The following is a 21,775-nucleotide window of genomic DNA, read 5'->3' as shown; positions in this document are numbered from 1 at the left end:
CTGTGTTCGACGTACTAACACTACAATAAAACATATAATAAAACGAATAACTGGCTAATGTAACCAGTTTCTGATTTTCTAAGAACTTTCAGTTTGACCCTCGTAGCAGATAACTAAGTAATTACAAACAGCAATAACAGATGAAAGTTATTCTATCGCAACAGTTTGCAAAGCGTTTAGGTACTGCAACTGCAGTTGTATTGTAGGTACTAAGCTTTAGATAGCACTGTTTAAATAACTACATATTTAGTTACCTAAGTTGCAATGTGCAGATTATATGATATCTAAGAGATTTTCGGTAATAAATGTCAGTTTAAAAAAAAATCGGTAAAAAAACTTTTAAGTCAAACGGTTTTATCTTATGTGCACTGAAAACTAGAAAATAAAAAAAATAGTTACTTACCTGTCAACCTACGTAGGTGGTCTTGGTCATATTAGACTAAAATAAAAACGTGGGGCCCATTAACTGTTGCTGTAGTACTTTCTTCTAGAGGTATAATAGGTGTGGATTGCATCGACTTACTATAATCGTAACTGGAGATTTTGACAATCAATAATCAGCCGTAGCGGCTTCACCAGCGAACGCCGAGCTCATGATCTACAAAAGTATAAAGATATGCTTTGCCTTAGGTAGGATTTTAGAGGGGCCCCACGTTTTTATTTTAGTCTAATATGACCAAGACCACCTACGTAGGTTGACAGGTAAGTAACTATTTTTTTTATTTTCTAGTTTTCAGTGCACATAAGATAAAACCGTTTGACTTAAAAGTTTTTTTACCGATTTTTTATTTTCTAGTTTTTAGTATTTAATGAAAATGCCTACCGAATATTCCTCATTCTATCTAATTCATTTAGTGCATCATTATTACACGGTCTCTTACCTGATATTTTATTACAATCTAATTTAAAAAAACAAGACAATTTTTTTAACGACGCCAAAAATCATCAAGTGACCCCTCCCTGGGTCAGCAGCGGTAAGGGAGTGCCAGACTCTTACTGACTAAAAATAGTTATGTTTCGTCGTAGGCCTTTTATGTACCAGGGCCACGGTAACTCTTCCGAACAATCCCGCAGCCCAGGCAGGCCTTGGCCTGTTGGGCCCCGCTTGGGTTGCTGACAGTATTCTACTTGTGTAGCCCTTTCATTTGATACCCATATTGAGGGGGTTGTGGAAAAATATGTAATCCGCCATTTTGTACCGGCGGCCATATCAGATTTACAATGTTATTGATATTACTATATTGTATTGTCATTGGAATAAAAGGTGAATACAAAATTTCAGATTAATCGGTTGACAGGAAGAGGGTGAAATTTGAATTACTAAATTTGACCCAAGAATAAAACAAACGGGATGAGCTAAATAAAACCGTTTAAAAATTGTTATCAGCCATTTGGTAGCGGCGGCCATCTTAGATTTCAATTTTGCATAGTAAATTGTATTCTACTTGTTGAGACCTTTCATTTGATGCCCATGTTGATGGGATTGATAAAACCTAAGTTATCCGCCATTTTGTAGAGGCCGCCATCTTGGATTTGAATTTTATATAGTAAGTTGTATTCTACTGGTTGAGCACTTTCATTTGATACCCACATTGATGGGATTGATAAAACCTACGTTATCCGCCATTTTGTACCGGCGGCCATCTTGGATTTGCAATGTTATTGATATTACTATATTGTATTGTCATCGGAAATAAAGGTGTGTACCAAATTTCAGATCAATCTGACAACAGGAAGGCTCTGAAATTTCAATTTCTAAATTTGACCCAAGAATGAATAAAACAAACGGGGTGAGCTAAATAAAACCGTTTAATAATACTCGATGTAAAGAAGACTATGAATCAGATTTCATTCCAGTCATTTGTGTTTTAGTATTTAAAAAGCCTAGTGGTTAAAACATGTCACTCAATTACGGGTGTGTGGATTCGATTCCAGGATAGGCAAGTACTTATCTATTCTTACGCTCATTCTCTGTATGAGGCCTATACCCTGCAGTGGTACAGTAAACAGATTTGGACGCCTGATCATGACGATATTTATTAGAAAGACTGGCATATAATTATTTTTAACAAATATTAAACATTAACCGTCTTACCACAAAAACTTTTAAACGTCAGGTTATGCCTTGTCTAAAAAAATGTCAAATTATGACGTTGACATATGGTTCATTTTGCAGCCAAAATTTTATTAGACAAGTGTAAAACAGGGTTTTAAGTTTTTGTAGTAAGGCCCCAGTTATTTATATCATATTCCATAGAATATGGTATCTACTACGATAAACTAATTATAAACTCAGAATATTTTAGAACCACACGAGCAGAACGGGGATTGAATATAGTTGTAAAACAATTCAGTTCTCCGCTTGTTATATCAGTAGGGTGACCATATACCTATTGTTCAAGATTTTCCAAGCAAATGATCTATATTTTAATTTAGAATACTGTTATTATTTCCTAGTTAACCCTTTTGATATATCAATACGATTCAATCACTTAAACCGTTTGAAATATGAGCCTATACCTAAGATGTCCAAAGTAATATTCTCATTAAGTGCCCATTTTTTTTTTTTCTAAAAGGGTTATATTAGGATAGGCTTTCATATAATAGGTATATCCAAAATGAAGAAGAAGACAGAACGTCAAAAACCAGTAAAGAAAAGAGAGGCAATCATAGATCAGAGAATTAGCCCAAATACGGTTTGTGCTATATTGTGGTGTAAAAAAGTAAACAGTTTATCAAATTATAAAAAAGTTCATACAGAATTTATACCCCAATTTTGCGAAGTACATTCCATAAACATGTTAGTAGATGGGCAACCTACTTATAAGCATACTTTAGTAGTAGCAATTGTAATAACGGCAAAACTTAAGAGATTCTGAATATATTGCAATAAAGTTCTGAAACAGTTCAAACTTTGTACTTGCGGCGTCACACTTAATTTTTCACGCAAGTTTCATTTCTTCAGGTATTGTATCTTAAATTGTTAATTAAAAGCTCTTAAATAAAATTACAGACTAATATAGCCATAAAAAGCATTATCATGTAGTTATTTTATTGATTAGTATGTCGACAAAAAAAATATTTAGAAACGATAATTATATATTCAAAGTATTTAGTAGTATGAAAGTTAAACTGAACCTAAACAATAGATCCCAGTAGAGGAAAGGGGATCATAATTGTGGAAGGTTTGAGTATGAATGTGAATGAATATAAAAGAGGAGGAGGAAGCGAACGTCAAAAGAAGCGATGGATGGATTGTGTGAAAAGAATGAATGAGAAGAGTGTGTGAGAGTCGCCAAAAAGAGAAGTATATGTAAGAAGAAGACACGCCGCATGGACCGTAAATAAAACTCACCATAATAAATAACCGAAGAATGACGGGATATTATTTACCAATACAAACATAGAACCTATAATTTCGAACTACCAGTAAAATGCAATCATTCAAATCATGTTTGGTTAGTATAAAGAGCCCACATTGTTCTAGGAACTTCATAAAGTAATAGTTTTTCCTGGAGCATGTAGGCGTATTGTAGGCGAGCGTGGGAGAATGCAAATCTGACTGGAATTTATTAACTTTCTGCGGTTAGTTTTATTCATTATTTGCAAGAGTTGGAAAAGTTATTCTTTGATAGTAAATAACTCAATGTTTGCTACTTGATTCTTGTTAGAAAACTTTATTTATCTGCACTTGGGTTTTTATTAAAAACATAACTCTTCTTGGCAGTCAATTTTTTATTTTTTGTAAATTATGTAAAGTTTTTTACAACTTATTTGCAATTTATTTAAATTTTCAGTATATGTTTATTTACTCAAAATTACATAGTTTAAGCCAGTGCCAATCCTAAATTCAGTCTATGTTAATGTACTCTCACTAAAATACATATTTTAATTTGCAAAAATCCTAATAAAAATCTAGTCACGTAAAAAACGCCCAGTGTGACAATTGAATACGCGCTCAGAAAAAAAGTGTACAAACAAAAACGCAAATTAAATTACGTAATAAAATAAAATTATCATAACAATTCTTTATTTAATCCTACAATTAGTTAAATAGCTGGAAAATTAGAGTCATACACGCTTAAACAATCTGAATCACGATCAAGCATGGCGGCTGTTTCCGCGGGATTTTTGTAATTAACTAATCTGACGTTCATAGAGAGAAAACTGTTATCCCCGCCCTGAATCGACATGTGCCTTACGATATACAGGGCTGATACTTCCTGGTTTGCATTTAAATAATAATTTTATTGCTTAAAAATACTGAGCCTTCTAATGTAGCAAACAAAAAAATTGTTGTAAAAAAATGCAGACAGATTGTCACATGAATATTGAAATGGTACTTTAATCTAATAAATCAGCCCACACCCACAAAAATAAATAATTTATTACAACAACAAACCCAATATTCGTATTGCCTAAGTAAATGAAAATACGTGGGCACGAAATTCGATGACTAAACTTCCCAGAAATACCCAAATCCCAAAGGAAAATGAGTAAAAGCATTATATTTAATTCAATCCACGATATCTACTTACAAAACTTTAATATTATTTTGGAAACTAAAATAGACGTGGCGACAGAAAATTAAACGTAGTAACAACCCTAGCGATGCCTGACTCACGCTCTCGGCTGTTAACGACAACATTAATGAAGTATACCTATCTCTTTTCCACCCATACAAGCTGCGTTTTAGTAGCACTGTGCAGGAAAAGGATAGCAGTAGGTTAAATTATGTTATAGGGTGGGAAAATGTGACGTGAACGGAATAAAAATATGGCCAGGGCGGCAGATGGCGTACAATGATGGAATCGAGAATTTAAAGAAAATGTTACTGTATTCCGTATGGCTTTTGGAACTGTTATTTATCACAGATATTTTCTGGAACGAGATTACTATATTGAAACTAATCATATTTGTAAGTAACTAAAGTACATTTACAAGGCGTTGGGTTAAATGATTGATATCGTAGGATAAAATATTTTCCAATATCTTGAACTGCTTATGCTCTACTCTAAAAGTACTACTATAAAAATAACTTTCTTGATGCAGTATATGTAGTACAACTTTAAAACATCATATTATTTTAAAGTGTCTTTTAATCACGATATTTCCTTCCACAAAAAAAATCCAGTATATATTGACACCATCGATGAAGTTACTGCAATATCGAACGGAACAGGTTCAGCAAAAATAACAGTTACGTTCCGTAAAGTTCCCACCCCTAATCCACCCCTAGCATGTAACAGGTAAAGGTAGTAGCAACTGTATTCAGGTCTTCGCAGTTCGGCTCCGACGGCCCGCAGGCACGGACGCGCGGTTCCAACGAACAATATTACAAAATAAATAATTTTTGTCTTTGAATGTTTTAAAAAATAACACTGTGTACGATTGCGGTCCGTGCGAGTTTTGGTGCCCAACAAATTAGAGGTAAGTTTTAGAATATATTTTTGATTACTTTTATTAATTAAAAATTGAGAAGGTGGTAATTTTTGAATTGATGTTTATAAAAAAATATTATGTATGTTTGGCTGATGAATTTGCATTGATGAAGTATGGCTAAATCAAATAAATATACACACCAATAAAAGGATATCAAATAAAGAACGTTCGTTAGTTTTCATTATTTAACGGAAAATGCGTTTATGGTGTATAACGTGGTGCATTCTAAAAAATATAAGTCTGTTGTTTTTCTTCATATAAAATATCCAACGAATTTTACCCTTCTTTTATTTCACAACTTTTGCAAACCAGAATAAACAAAAGAAAATCTTACAAGAAAACTGGATAAAATCTCAAATAAATACTGAAGAGAAATGAAGAGAAAACGTTCGTAATCTCGTCTCCCGATAACAAAGGAACCGTGATAAAACTGTTGCGCGCTAATCAACAAGTAACTTGGTATTTTTTTCCAAAAATCACGTATTTTTGTGCCACTGTGCAGATGAAAATCTTTTGTATTACCTCGGTTTGAAGTTTATATTATTTTGGAAGAGTTTTGGATCTGCAATATTATATTTTGTGATGTTTTTTCGAAGGAAGAGTTCTTGCGACGGCATTTGTACTATTCCGCGAGGATTTCGATACAGTATCATTGCATAGGTTTTAAAATGAAAATGAAATTATTATACGTACTTTTTCATTAAATTGAAGAAGCGTCCTATGATAAGCTATATACCAAATAGGTTATCATAGGTCTCTGAAAGCAATATAAATTGATATCTCTTTTTCATGTTTGTCAAAAGGTCACAACTATTAGGTATATCCTGGATTCGGTATAATAAAATATACCTATACGAAATTATTAAACAACGCCTTTATTTTATTTAAATATTACTATTCGCTATTAAAGCTAAATTCCCTAAAAAAGAAAACATTTTTTAAAACCATCAGAAGCAGTTTTTGCCAACGTTACAAAATTATCGGTCCCTTCATTTATGAATCATAAAGTAGCATAAGTATCTAAAAGATTTACACACAAAGAGTAATAAAATTACCGCGGAAATTAAAAGAAACATTTTTCCTCTCAAATGGTTTTTTCTGTACCCAAATCACTTGTCAAAGGAGACGATTAAGGGAATTTTATTAAGAGCTCTTCCAAAAGTACTTATTCACTACTTACATTTTATTTTTACTGAAAAAATTGGACCTTTCTAAGCGTCTTTAACGGACTTGCGAGTTTCAGCGTTCGTTCGAAGCTCTTTTATTTAAAAAAAACTTCAAGTTGCTGAGAATTTGAATTAAATGATTGTACATTTTAAAGCACATTTTTTGGTCACTAAAAGCCACTTAAGCTATAATACTAAGTACGACTTAAAAGTGACTTTTTTAACGACTTAAAAGGTCATCACCATCTGCTTAACCTTTTCCCCAACTATGTTGGGGTCGGCTTTTAAAATTCGTAGGGTACATACATTTTACAATGGTTGAAACAAAACTTCAAAATAACTGACGTCAATTATTTTTCATTTACAACCTTAACAGATTCTTCAGCACCTTTCTTCGTAGCTGGAATCCCATTTATTCGCTAATACACGTCTACAAAATTCAAAAACATCACGTTACAACCATATTTCATGGTTGTCAACATAAAATATTTAAAGTCGTAATATAAATTGCATGGTGGGACGTTATTGCTTGACCCGACACGCCATGGCTTAGAGTACGGTACACGGCACACTTTTAGTCGGCCGATTGTTAGTTTGGGCTTATAAATCAGTATGAAGATGAATGATAGTACGTACATTACAAAGATCAGGTATTTAGGCGGTATCAGACCAATTGAAAAGTTTGACTGGAATCAAGATTTTCTTAGAAAAAAAATTGGCAACTTTCGGCCAGTTATTTAGTATGCAGTGTGCTTACTCTAAGTTTAATTTTGAATAACTACTAGTCTCATGGCTATAAGGCTATGTTCAGTGGATAGAAGTTTCGTCCATTTTGTTACTGACTGTAGGTTGTCTGTTTGCATGGGGTGTTAAGTTTAATTAAATTAATTTAGCCTTAGTTTCCTGGTTATATACCTGTCCCGAGGGAGCTACTTTCCAAGAGGTCTAAGGCTTTCACCAGTGTAGCATTGTGACGCACACAATCATTCTTCTGGTCTACTCGCTATAGCAACATTTCTAAAAGTTTTTTTTGTCGAGAATAAATGAGCGTGTTTTTTTATGGTCGAACCACGCCATTACACGAGCCTTTAGGAGTCAGCCAGAATAGACAGGTTAGGAAGATTTTCCAATCAGAAAAGTAGGTACTAGTGTTCAAGTTTTAAGAAGGCAGACTTTATTTTTTCCAAAAAGCAAATTGCTACTCTTTCGCAATTATCTTGAAACTCTTAACATCAAAAACTATTGAGTCAAGTGTTGAACAACAGTGTTATTAAACTATTTCAAAGAAGCGACCAATATTACCTTTTTCACCGTATCAGAAGATCCTTCAACCAAACAATAGAAGCTTACAGAAAATATAATCTAGGGTAGTTTATTATGCAAGCGTAGTTAGATAGATACCGCTTTTGTTGCGTGATTGATTGGTTAGGTTAGAGCCTGAAGATATCAAATTATATACATTTATTATGTAAGATATCAAATTATATACATTTATTATGTATGACGGTCTAGCTTTGTGATTAGTTTGCTAGATTTGCTAGATATAACTATTATACATAGATTGCGGTACTATGTACACTGGCGGCCAAGAAATCAGGGCAGTTCTATGAATTTTAATTATCTACTAAGGATTTAAACGGCCTGTATTTCTTGGAGGTTTTGAACAGAGATTCGTAGATCACTTCTTTATAAAATTTTTAGATGAGATTGGACGGATCATTTATACCTATGGTATTGCAATGTTGAAAAATATACAGGGGAATATAGGTTTTGAAGTTAATCTTAGACCGAAGTTAGGACACAATAACCGGTTGCTATTGCGAACAAACCAAATAAACGGACCCATTTTATTGGTCACAAGTGTACTGTCCACTATACACTTGCATTAATTGGATGCCTTTGTATTAACAGATGTATCCATGCATACGTAATGTCGGGTAACAGGTCATTTGACGCTGTTGTCTATATCTAAACAAAAGCCTGCTGATTGTTCCTAGAAGAGCGAAGTTAAGCTGTGTTGGGTGTGGTCTGTTAATGGATGGGTGACTATTGGTAGCAGTTGAAAAGTTACAAAAAGTTTATAACATTTACATTATCCAGAGCAACGGAAATTGCTATAAGTTTAGTAATTTTCTATGACATAGAACAACACAAGATATTATAGTCATTTCTTTATAGAAAAAGATCTTCTAAATTGCAAGCTATGCATGGAGAAAATTCTGTAAAAGCTTGACTAAAAGTTATTTTTTTATATTGTAATTAACTGAAAATAGAAGTTTATGTATCTACTCTCACTAAATAAACTACCCAATAACTAAATATTTCAATAGGTAGGTATGTGACTTAAAAGCTGTTATTATATAATTTATGAAATGAATTTCTAAAAGCTCCCAAACCCCCAGTACTGAAGTTTCGCAGCCATATTGGAACTAGACATTCATAATATCCAAGTTAGGTTAGCATAGTGGTCTAGACTTACAGAATATAAATAGTCTATTGATCGGTCTAAATACAGCATGCCTCAGGCAAAATTCGAAGGGTTTTATAAGACTGTTATTGTTATATGTTCGTTATCTTTACATATGTATATTATGTTTAACATACATTAAGACTTGTTTATATAGCTACCAAATAATGCTATTTTGTTTATTAAAATCATAAAACATATAAGTACAATAGTAAATACAATTGTCTCTACGTATAAACTACTTACATAAAACTAAAATGTTCAAATAAAATAAATTGTATTTGTAGTCTGGTGTATTTAAAATCCTTACTAATATTATAAATCGGAAAGTGAGTTTGTTTGTTTGTTTGTTTGTTTGTTTGTTTGTTCCGCTTTCACGCCGTAACTACTGAACCGATTGCTTTGAAATTTTGCAGACGTAAAGTTAGAAGTCCGGATTAAATAATAGGGTACTTTTTATCCCGAAAAAAATAGATATTCCCGAGGGAAAACAAAAAAATATTGTTTGCTTGATGGATTGTAGATGGCGCTGTGTGTCGTTTTAAAAAATGATACGATAATGAATTCTCGAAAATGAGGAATTCCCGAGGGATGACGTACAATTTGTTTTATCGTCTTAACTGTTTTTTTTACATCTTCTTATCCTGAAATAACTATAATTCAACGAATTACTAATTGGTATAAGTATTAGTTAAGTTATTTAGTTCTTGAGGTATGCGATAGATGGCGCTGGGTGTTTTTAAAACGTGGTAACGATGTGTTTTTAAAATACGTAAGAAGTGGAATGATAGCTTTCTAAAACGTGGTGACGTTGTTTTTTTAAGATACGTAAGAAGTGCAATGATATCTCGCGCTTTAACCTGTAGCTCATTGTTCAATCGCGAGCTTCCCGATAGCTCGATAGATGGCGTTGTGCTTTTCTGTATCGCGGTGTTAAGGTTCGCCGCGAATTAGTCTTCTTAAGGTGTTTTGAAATTAGTGGGGCCCAGTAGGGCCAGGGCCAGCCGGGGCTGCGGGTTGTTCGAAAGAGTTACCGCGGCCCTGGTATATAAAAGGCCTAGGACGGAACACGACAATTTTAGTCAGTAAGAGTCTGACACTCCCTCACCGCTGCTAACCCACAGCGGGAGGGGTCTTTTGATGATTTTCTTATAGTTGTGATTTATACCGCAATATAACCGAATTCCACGCGGGCGAAGCTGCGGGCAGAAAGCTAGTTACTAAATTAAAGGCTATGTTTGAGGACAACATTGACAACATTTTATAATTAAAAAAAATATAAAGTCCAAGTAATATTACTAAAGCTAATAAGAATCTTCTAACAAAAGTCTAGTTAACCCTAAAACGCGATGCTCAATTCATTGACATTAAAATTTAAAAGGTCTGCCACTGTAGCTCGTAGAGTGTGGTGTAATGAAAATATAATTCTACCATTTGGACCCGACTTCAGAGGTCCAAGTGCCCTCAGGGCCGCCTCGCCCAGTGGGCCATAAATACAAAAATAACACGTTCAAATTGAAAGACATGACCTTTTTCGGTTAGGCGTTCATATTTCATGGACCTTGTTTTATTAGCAATCATAGTTGCGTAGGTTCCTATATTTTTTTTGTGATTTGTCAATGAATATTTTCGTATATTTTGAGCAATTATGGTGAATTTTCAAATGGTTTCAATGATATCAAGATATGAATAATGATACACAGATTACTAAATAGTTAACACGGTATCCTATCCTAGATTTGTTTTATAGAACCGAATAAGTTTTTTGATGGGTAAAAAACATTTTAACATACCTATAACAATCGAACTAAAACCCCATCCATTAAAAAAATTCTTCCACGTGTAAAATACATAGCAACACTATCTACCATATATGTACTTATTGACATCTACCAAAAGGGAACTTACGTCAGTAATACATATTTTATGAATACCTGTATCATGGAAGTTATCGATACATAAGTAATGAGTACAACCTATTTATATATTTGTCCTCCAAGCTGAAATAGATTTAGTAAGCTTACGCTAAGCTAAGGAAAGATTGATTCAAACTGATTTGTTTTAGTCTTTTGTTTTCGTGACAAAACAAAAGAATGTTACCTACATAATGTGGAGGGAACACGAATATAAGTTGATTGATTGAAAGAAAAATTGTTATATTTTATTACAAAAGCATTTGCGGGTGAGCTACCTTCTTTGATTTAGGTCTTGAGGTTTTTTTCTGCGGATTGCGAGGGTTGAATTTGGTATGATTCATCATATCGGTTTAACATTTTCTCAACTATTTTCTGGTTGGCTTCATATCTAATCAGATACAGCTAAGTAAGTAGGTATTAAATGTTTGACATGAAACGGCTATTTACCCAGCCCACCGGTTTGATTGACTGACAGATTTCCTGGCTTCTGAATATCCGTAATGACTGCTAAAGATAAAAGACTGATATGACAGCAGAGATCCACCAGATTTATGTGCGTTCCGAAACAAGGTGGACCTCTTTTTACCAAGAGATGGTCACTCAGCTATAGAGCGACGGCGCTAGGTGTTGCTTATACCGTAGTAACTATTATATGATCTGTGCTTATGCTTATAAGCGATAGACACGTGTGGCTGTTACTTATCCACGAGCGCCTCTGAGCGGATCCAACATACTTATAGGGTAAATAATGTTCGTATGCGGTAGAAACAGGTAAACTCAGATTATCAAACCTTTGATCCCGGCCTTCATTCGGTTAACTACCAATTATGTCAAAGGATATCGTGTTACACTGTCACACGTGAAAGGTCAGATAGACTGCTTTACTGGGTGTCGTAGAGATATTTGACTGCTCCTTTATAAGTATGCGACATTTTCTCTTACAAGGTTAGGAAACGGCTTAGCAAATCAATTAAGTAAAGGGACGCACTCTTGCAAATTCATCAATCTATGTACTTGAAAAAATCACATTACAATCCCTTCAGTGTTTTAAAATAAATTGACCTGTATGCATCTACATATGTAACTATGTATTAATGTTTGAACGCGTTTATCTCACGTTTGGCTGAACTGATATTCATGTGGTTTTCAGCATAGTATTTATCACTTAGGAGGAGATTTTAAGTTAAAGTTTTATAATAAGTAGTGAATATGCAACCATCTTTAACATTCATTCCGTATTCAAATAATATTTTTACTATCCATAGTTAAAGCAAAGGCAAGCTAAAATATTCAGCCTAGGTCTCGAGGCAGCCACTCTAGCTCTCAACTCGGGCTTGAAAACAAGAACTCTTTTCAAAAAGAACCTTTTGTTTAAGCACTTAGTTTCAAGAACTTGCCCTTTTTAAATCTGGCTAACATTTATTTGGGGTCAATAGTTTTATAGAACTGGTTGCAAGAAATCTTAGTTTGAATAAATAAGAAAATACATGGCTTTAGTCAAATTACAACGAAGTTTGCTTTAAATAGTTTATAATGAGCATATTATGTATAGACGTTTTATGATTTCTTAAAAGAATATGTTTTCCAGTGTTGCTACGTACTGCCTTACCATTTGACGGAAATGTTACTTGCAATTGATCTAGTACTTCCAAAGCATATCTATCTATTAAAAATCGCATCAAAATCCGTTGCATAGTTTTAAAGATTTAAGCATACATAGGGATATACATAGGCTGTCATTGAACATCCTTGGCAGTCGTTACGGGTAGTCAGAAGCCAGTAAGTCTGACACCAGTCTAACCAAGGGGTATCGGGTTGCCCGGGTAAATGGGTTGAGGAGGTCAGATAGGCAGTCGCTTCTTGTAAAGCACTGGTACTCAGCTGAATCCGGTTAGACTGGAAGCCGACCCCAACATGATTGGGAAAAAGACTCGGAGGATGTGGGATATACATAGGGACAGAGAAAGCGAGTTTGTTTTATACTATGTAGACATGGCTAAAAGATCACGCTGGTAAAGTCACTCTACCACACCACAAAAAAGACTGACCCAAAAGTAGCTCCACTTAACACCGCTTGCAAATTTAACCCTCTGCCTATCGATTGTAAATTTTGACAGTGGCCTCACAACCCCGCCCTTGACCCACTGGCCGACTGCCACGGTATTTAAAACATTGCATTTATAACTCGAAGCCTGCAACGGGGACTATTTGACCCCGTATGCATTGCAAGGGTTAATGGTAAAGAATGGGTGTTCCGTTTTAAGTGTTATGTGTAGTGGTTTTTAACGCAAATGTTATGGTTGAAAATTGACGGTTTTGTGCTATGAATGTTGGAATTAAAGTGTAATGTTTTAATGTTTTGGTTTATTTGACATGTATGTCATTTTAGCAAGAACTATACGTACTGGTATTTTTCTGTTTTAATGACATTTTTATTTACGCAAAATGAAATAAGTGAAGGGTATGATAATAAACGGCGTTTACTGATATAAGTAACTACAGAAAAACTTTCGCATTTTATATTAATCTGAATTTGAACTCTAGAAACATAAAAGTCTAATAAAATATGACAAAGATTTCTAGACGGCGTTGTACTAACCCTAAATCTTTAACCAGAACCTACTTTTATAACTTGGATATTACAAAGGTGTTACAAAGTAATAAAATAAACTTAGGTACTGATAAAACTGAAATCGTTATAAAGCTCCTTTTTAGAGCTCAGCTGTAAGATAGGTAATTTCCTACCTAAGTGCTTAAACCAGATAGGGCTGTCACCAAATTATGAAATATCAAAAAAATCCGTAGTTAAATAAAATACGAAAAAATCCATAGAGCGATTCAATATACATATCTATGTTCAACATTTTTAGAATAGAAAAATTATCTCGATAATTCATACTGGTCAGAACAACCAATTAATTAATATCGAATGGTGTGCTATCGTGATAATTGTGTAACTTGAATATGTAAGCTCGGAAATGCTTAGTTTTGGTCAAGTTACAGTGAGACAAAGACAGTGTGCATTTATGTATCTACATTTATACTCATTAGTACACACTTATGTTTCTCCCGCTTTCGTGAGATTAAACATAACTTGTCTAATACGGCTGACAACCCTAGAAGCTTTTCGTTTAGGCATTCCCCAAGATTGTAGGCCATTATTACAAGAAATAAAGCTTACTTTATAAAATACCTATCTTCCTTATACCTACCTACATTTTGTACATAGCTAGGGGTGGTACTCCCGTTCTACTCGTACAAAATAATTCGATTTATATTCGGAATCGATTGAGCAGGATATATGTTTTTCCAAGCGAGTTTCCCGAATGCTCGTTATTATTAAAATGAAAAGCAATTCTGTTGGGTAAATAATGAATGTTTTTTGAGTGGAATTGTTTTTGTATATTGGGCGTTGTAGGTATTTATCCTGCATATATGTTTCACAAGTTTTCTGATCTGTTTAATTCATTTCGATAAAAATCTTATGGCCTTCCCCTTGCGTTTAAAGGCCAGAAAACTACTCTCAAAATAGATTTGAATTTATAATATTAATAATCACATTATATTTCCTGCTAATTTCTCAGGAAAGGAAATAATCTCAGGATACGTCTGATTTGGAAAATTATTTCAGTGTTAGATAACCCAGTTATTGAAGGCAGGATAATTTATATTCTGGTTTATTTTGGTGCGTGGAGTAGCTCCCACGAGGCACGTGTAACGACTGACAGAATCAAGTAATATAACCTACTTACAGCAATGATTTGCTACCCTAACCAAGTTCATCAATCCTACCTCAATCCCACATTATTTCACAAATGACTGCTATCTAAATCACAACTCCTAATTCATTATTTACTAACAAATGTTCTATATATAACCAAATATATAGCCTCAGTAACTTCTACCAGAGAAATAGGCATTTTCTTATGTACCTACCATTTGTTTTCCCTTTTGGTCTCAAGGGAGTCTGCAACGTACTGGGTCGAGTTTTCATCTTAATTTCGGAAAACCTAAGGGAAAAGTGTTGTGTACATAAATACAAATATTTGTGTACCTTTTCGCACGGTCGGGTGAAGTGAACGTTTTGTTTTGTAATTCATATTGAATTCATGTTTTTGTTATAACCTTTTGGGTGTATTTGGTAGAAATGATAATAAATTAACTTTTGGGGTTTGATAAACATTTAAGGAATGGTGTATTACGAAATAAAATACACTTGAAGATGTAAGTTTATAATATCGTGCCCATTTTCCTTGTAAATTGTGTATATTTAAATCAAAATAATTACCCATACGCATAGTGAATTTGTTACAGAAAACAGAATAACTATTGTATTTATTTTAGTTCATCTTTTGGTAGATTGCGTTAATCTCAGGAATCTTGTTTGAAGTATTAGCTTATGTACCGTGGAAGTATGTACTTTTGTCCGGGTGCAAGAAGTACTTTTCACGGGACGTCGGACAACGTTACTTTAACATATTACTCTAAAGGTGATAAATGTTAACTCATCCCAAACATGGGTATCAAACGAAAATACATGCCCAATCTGCCGGCAGGGGAAAAAACCCCATAAAAAGGGTTTCGCTTACATTACATTTGTGTTGACATATGGGACACCGGGACACAGATAAAGTCACTACAGGGGATTTTAAGACGAAATATTTCGCATTCGGGAAAAAGGCGACATTTTACCCCATAAACTTACAATTTTTTTCTATATTATAAACCATTTTTCGTGTTTTTTGTCCATCCTTTTGAAACTATCTCGCCTATCCGGATAGATAGATAAAACATTTATTCAGGAAAAACAAAACACACAACAAAGATACACAATAACCTAATACCTAGCACGTTTAACTAAACAAAGAAACAAAATTTTCAGCTTGTAAGTACTTATGGTACACAGATTTTGTTTCAAATAGTAACTACATACATAGTATAGATGTTTTTAACGTTAGGTTTCAATTTGCACCTTGACGCCATTCATTGTCACTTGTTTCATTAGTTTAAAAAATGTAGCTGTACCCATCGTCTTGATATCGATTTGAAATCGATTTTCACTTACATATTTCTGAGTTACAAAATTGTTTCTTTGTCCACGAAATGGCAATTTAAAAAGAGAAATGTCTAGAGAAATTATGTCTGCCGCACCAAAGGGATTTGTCCTACTCGTACAGGATAATGCTTTTATTTCACAGGCCATTTAGTTGAACATATGAGATAGTTTTATGGTCTGAAATAGTCTGAATAGTTTTTCGCATGAGGTAGAAAATACTTTATTTTTACAAGATGCTGCGTTTTTGGCATAGAACCTCCTTTTGTATGGACCTTTGAATAAATAGATTTGACGACCTCGATGGCGTAATGGTCACCATGCCGGACTGCCGAATCTGGGGTCCCGGGTTCGATTCCCGGTTCGGTCGACATTTGTGTGATGAGCATTCTTGTTGGCCGTGGTTTGGGTGTTACAATATGTATTTATAAATATGTATATATGTAGCTATATGTTGTTTATCAGTTGTGTTAGCACCCATAACACAAGTTAATTAATAACTTACCATGGGGCTAACCGACCGTGTGTGAAAATGTGTCAAAAAAAAAATAGATTTACTAATAAAGTAGTAAAATAGTTTAAGTAAGCTTCGTACACCTTGATGAAAAGCAACCTATGACCCTAATCGATAAACGAAAGATTTTTTCCAATCGGAACATTTAATACTGAGATTAACACGGTTAAGCAAACATACAAACTCTTCAGCTGTTTATATATTAGTATACAATACAAATCCAGAGTTATTTTTAACCAACCATTATTTGTAAAACCTTTGTAAAATAAACGGTCCCCAAAAACGGTACACTTGGCGACACAAAAAAGAGACAACAGCAAAGCTTCCATGGGCTCAAAATTATATTTACACCAAGTTCTTTATGGAGAACATAAAACGGTAATGGAGAATTTTCCATTGTTCCACGAGTTTCATATTTCTTTTCATCCCGGAAAAGGAAAGTTAATATTATGAAACATGGAAGGATCGTATTAAAATGCATATTTTATTTTATTAAATTATGTTTTTAAACTTAAACTCTCACAGTAAGTAAGTTTTCTTCAAGAATGACAGTTAAAATAGGACAGATAGAATTTTAAATTATATTACAATAGACAGAATAGGAGTTAGGTATATTCTCATCAATGTTTATTTCACCGATTTACCTATGGATAATACTTTTTTTGAAGGATACTTACTAAAGTTTTTTAAAGACATCTGCAGCCTTTGTGATTGTTTGGTAATTATTTTGTGTAATTTTTTTATAAAAAACATAAGGACAGTAGTCTAAGTATTTCTCAAAAATCTCGATATATTTTATTAAAACCAATAAATTACTTTTCATGTTCAATAAACAGACAACAGTTATTCACAAGGTGTTAATAAATAAACATTTAAATACCTACAGTGTTCATACCGACATGTACCACGCGGCGTACTAAACCGCTTTGCAGGCGCTTCTCTATGAATATTTTACTGAAACCGGTTACGAGCTACAAGCGTTTTAACAAAGACGAAAACCTTAGCAATTTGGTGTTTATTTTACTGGGTGAAAACTTACTTAAAGTTAGACATAGCCTAGAACAGAGAGCAGAGTAAAGTGCGTAATTTAAAAGAATTGTAACTATCTTAAGCTATATTTTTGTTAAATCATCTTTAACCTGTTTCATTTACTCAAAATTAACAAAAAGAAATACTTAGGCATACATTTTGTGAGTGCAGCTATCACGCTAAGGTTGGCTATAAGAAAAGAAAATAATGATTAATTATGACTCTTGTTTAAAAAAACAATAGAAATGCAAGATATATATTATTACAAAACGGCCTATTTTTTCTGCAACGCGCTTACCCTGGTTAGTATTAATCATGTATTATACAAGAAAAAAAAATGGTCAGCCAGAATACATTTTTGACAATTTCACAGTCCTATGTATTCACAAATAACATCGTTAGGTCTGGGGTCTGGACCCTGAATACTGAACATGTATTACATATGCAGATTTCTGTTGACACCTGCCTTAGATTTCTTTATTTTGCAAACGTACTGAATATAAATTTGGGTAAAGTTGATAAAGGCGTGTTTTTTTAAAGAGTTTGGTTTGATCTGGTATTTGTTGAGACCCTAGAATGCTCGAGACGAATAACAAATAAATGAATTTTATATGTAGACAGATTTACGTGGCTGTAGTCTATAATTTTGTGAAGTGTTTATTTAGCCCAATTTAAATTCAATGAATAAGTTCATGTTTAATATTAATTTTACTGTACATATTTAGATGTTAAGTTTCTTTAAGCCCCCTAATATATGCTACAGCAACTTATCAAGTCGAAAGTTTTTTCGCGCTACACATATAATGCTCAAAGATTAGAATAACATATTAAACCCTACCTTTTATCCAGGTGCGGGAAGCAGTCTTTCAGGAATCGGGTAAAACAGATGGCGAAATCCAGTACAAAATGGATATTGCTCAATTCTCCAATTCAGAAATCTCTAAACTACCTAGCTTTACTTCACAATATCTAACTAACATTTCAGAGCTCTATCAGAACTAAAGCCTCTCAGGCTTCGACTTCCGATTGCCTCGTTACGTCATATCCGGTCCAATCGGCTTTGATCGGTGACCGGAAACCGTTGTGCCCGACAATAATAACGTGATCAGCTGAGCGGTAGGAATAATAGCTTTTGATGGTTTATTATTTGTTTCAAAGGGGAGAATTTAAGGAGTAGTCTTTTGAGAATTAAATGGTGTAAAATCTGACTTAGTATTACCTGTTTTCCTATACTATAAGGAACTAAGGAGTAGTCTTTTGTTTTAAATTGCTGTGAAATCAGTGTTTTAGTATTTTATCTATTCCTATACAGAGAACTAAGTATGTCCAGCACCCGGATAAAAGTAGCCTATATGATATTTTGATATATGAACCAAGTGTCGATTTTAAGGCTCGAGCAGACCGGATGCGTAACGTAGACACGCGCGTCGTTACGCAAGCGGTGTGGCCTGTCTCATACATTTCCATACATTACAACTCATGGTTACGCCGTAACTACGCGCGTGACTACGCGCGTGGTTACGCATACGCATCCGGTCTGCTCGAGCCTTTATTGTTCTTTCACGCAAAATATATAGAACACATTTTTTATAAATATTATCAGAGTTAAATAAAGGTTACATTCCATCTGGGTGTAGGATGTAGTTGCCAGGGGCGGGTGACACAGTTAGTTACTTAAAACAAAGCGACACTATCCCTGATTATCATAGCCTAAAGTCTCACCAAAAAAGAGCGGTGATTTCCCTAAACTAACTCGTGCAAAACCACTAAGAAAAAACTGAAAAAAAAAATTCAACCAATAGGCAATTCCACTAAGCGACTGCTATCGACCAGCTTACTACGGAACCTTAGAATAACTAGGGTTCCGTTTATTATTCAAAACGCGGCGCAAAACTTTTAACAAGATCCTCGGGTCGGCGCATAAATGTTATTTCTTTGCGGTGACCGGATTTCAACGAGGTTGGGACGAGCTGGCTTTGGGCCGCGGTTTTCGGCTTAGGAAAATATCTGTTTTATTCGTAATCATCAGACATTTTTTGTATTCTCACATGCATGCATGCACATGCCGGTTCTCATACAGAAGGAATGGTCAAAGTGAGAGTCAGACTTTTAAGTTCAGGTTATCTGAAGATGTTTTTCGTCACCTTTATCCAGTAATCAAGATGCAGGACTCACAATTAGTTTTATGTAAATATATTTTTTTAATATAAGTTTATATGTATACGTTTTACTACTAAAACCAGTAAATAGGTACGTTTATAGATTAATTGAAATTGAACAAAGACGCTTGGCTTGAAAGCTCATTTCTAAATTTTAATTAAAATAAAATACAGCTATTAAAACGATAGGTAAAGTTTTTTTTTAAATTTATTGTATATTTTATATTAAAACAGGCTGTATTATAGAATTTGGAAACTAAAATAATAGGTACATCACTTTCAAAGAGATATTATTAATTTTGTTTCAAAATGAATAACTGAAAGTTTTTATCAAAAGCGTTTCAAAGTAAATTACATTCAAATAAAATAACGTCATATTTTCACTGAAATACGTGAACTGAATAAATATGAAAGGGATTTGTTATTGAAATGAAACATATTGTAGAACAATAGATTTATGTACAAAATAATGAAGACCATGTTTATTATTAAAATATGCAGTTCAATATTAATTATTTATTTTTATTAATCCCACTACCATACATACCTTTTTTTTTTAAAGCAAGCATTGATGGCCAATCATATGGCCAATCATATCGTTATATCTAGCTTCAATACTTGGCAAAACATTCAAAGTTTAACGTAAGAAAACCGTCCGTACTTCGTAACTCAAAATTACGAAGGGGTCCTTTTCGGGACGACATATACCAACATTATGTAAATTTTGAATACCTACTGCCAACTTGAGAAATGTTAACGATGAACATAAATTCATAAAGTTTTCTTTATAAGAGAGTCTGCAAAGTTCTTGTATCTGAGAAGAAGTTTGTCCTTATCATGAACTTTGACATAACAACCTCGGTTTGCTTGTAATTTCTGTTTTTCTTAGGACTTCTTGTGTTTTACTGGCCTTGAGAGTTGACAGTATAAGTTAGACTTTTGTATTGTAAAATTCATTATTTCAGTCGTATGAATTAATATTATAAAGCTGAAGGATTTGTTTGTATCAACGCGACAATCTTAAGACCCATTTGGCCGGTTTCTATATACTACCTACATATATATTGGGCAACTATATTCCACTATACTTATTGGTAACTTTCTATCCGGGTGCGCAAAATAGTTCCCACGTAATGCTTTTTACAAGCTGCCTGAAAAAAATGGACAGCAAAAGCGAACCCCAATCTGCCCTTCAGTGTGCTTTGAGCGTAAAATTTGATAAATTACGGTCTAAAATAATGTAATCTATTGCTTTCAGACAATTTAGTTGTATACGCGGAATTAAGTAAATTATGAGGATTTATTGGAGTTTAGCAACGATTTATAGATTTAGTTTGTATAATAAATAGGTAAAGGGAGATATTTATCTGGATAAGTACCTATAATTTTTACTTTCCTAATGGATGTTTATTTGTTTAATTGTAAAGAGTATTCTTAAAACCCAAAAAATACGCAAACAATATTCACCTATCCGACTGTTCTTAATTGTACAACAAACAGCGACCATACAACGTAAGAAGGTACACGTCAGATACCATTAGATGTATTTTTTCAAAACTCTGGCAAAGGCATTGCAAAGCAATTAGACCAGTATGACTGATCAGCTCACTTGATTTCAAGATTGACTTGACTGATCGACACCTGCATACCAAATAGGCTGATATATTCTCTTAATGGGACCAATCATTCATGGATGAGAAATCATCGCGTTTTTACACCATAAAAAGCATCTCAAAAGCAGTTCAATGAAAATATTATTTCACAATTTATTATAAAAGGTACTCCCAACACATAAAGGCCGCTTTATTAAACAAACAAAATCAATTCGCTGATTACTGAGAGAGGCAATCAGCAAATTTGCACCTTGTGTTTGTATTATAGCTTCTGTTTGGAGTTTCGTGGTTATAGTATAATGAACTAGTAGTTCTATGAGGTTTTAAACACGTCCCAGAAGAACTACTTCACGCAACTGGGTAAAAAGCCGTCTTTCTATATCCTTTCTTAAGCTTGGGATTTATTTTGATAATTT

The 21,775-nt window shown here is 33.8% G+C and overlaps 1 protein-coding gene across 2 annotated transcripts in view; it reads left to right on the top strand.

Moving 5' to 3' along the window:
• The first annotated feature begins 5,269 nt into the window (after window positions 1–5,269).
• Window positions 5,270–21,775, top strand: part of LOC110374027 (IDLSRF-like peptide) — a 97,622-nt gene continuing 81,116 nt past the window's right edge. For both annotated transcript variants that reach the window (XM_049837525.2, XM_064040864.1), the window contains exon 1: window positions 5,270–5,430. The gene's annotated coding sequence lies outside the window, so the exon portion shown is untranslated. The remainder of the gene's footprint in view (window positions 5,431–21,775) is intronic.

Source organism: Helicoverpa armigera, chromosome 23 (genome assembly GCF_030705265.1).
Source record: "Helicoverpa armigera isolate CAAS_96S chromosome 23, ASM3070526v1, whole genome shotgun sequence".
Lineage (NCBI taxonomy): Eukaryota > Metazoa > Arthropoda > Insecta > Lepidoptera > Noctuidae > Helicoverpa > Helicoverpa armigera.
The sequence above is the reverse complement of the archived record's forward strand: the minus strand, read 5'-3'. Positions and strand labels throughout refer to the sequence as shown.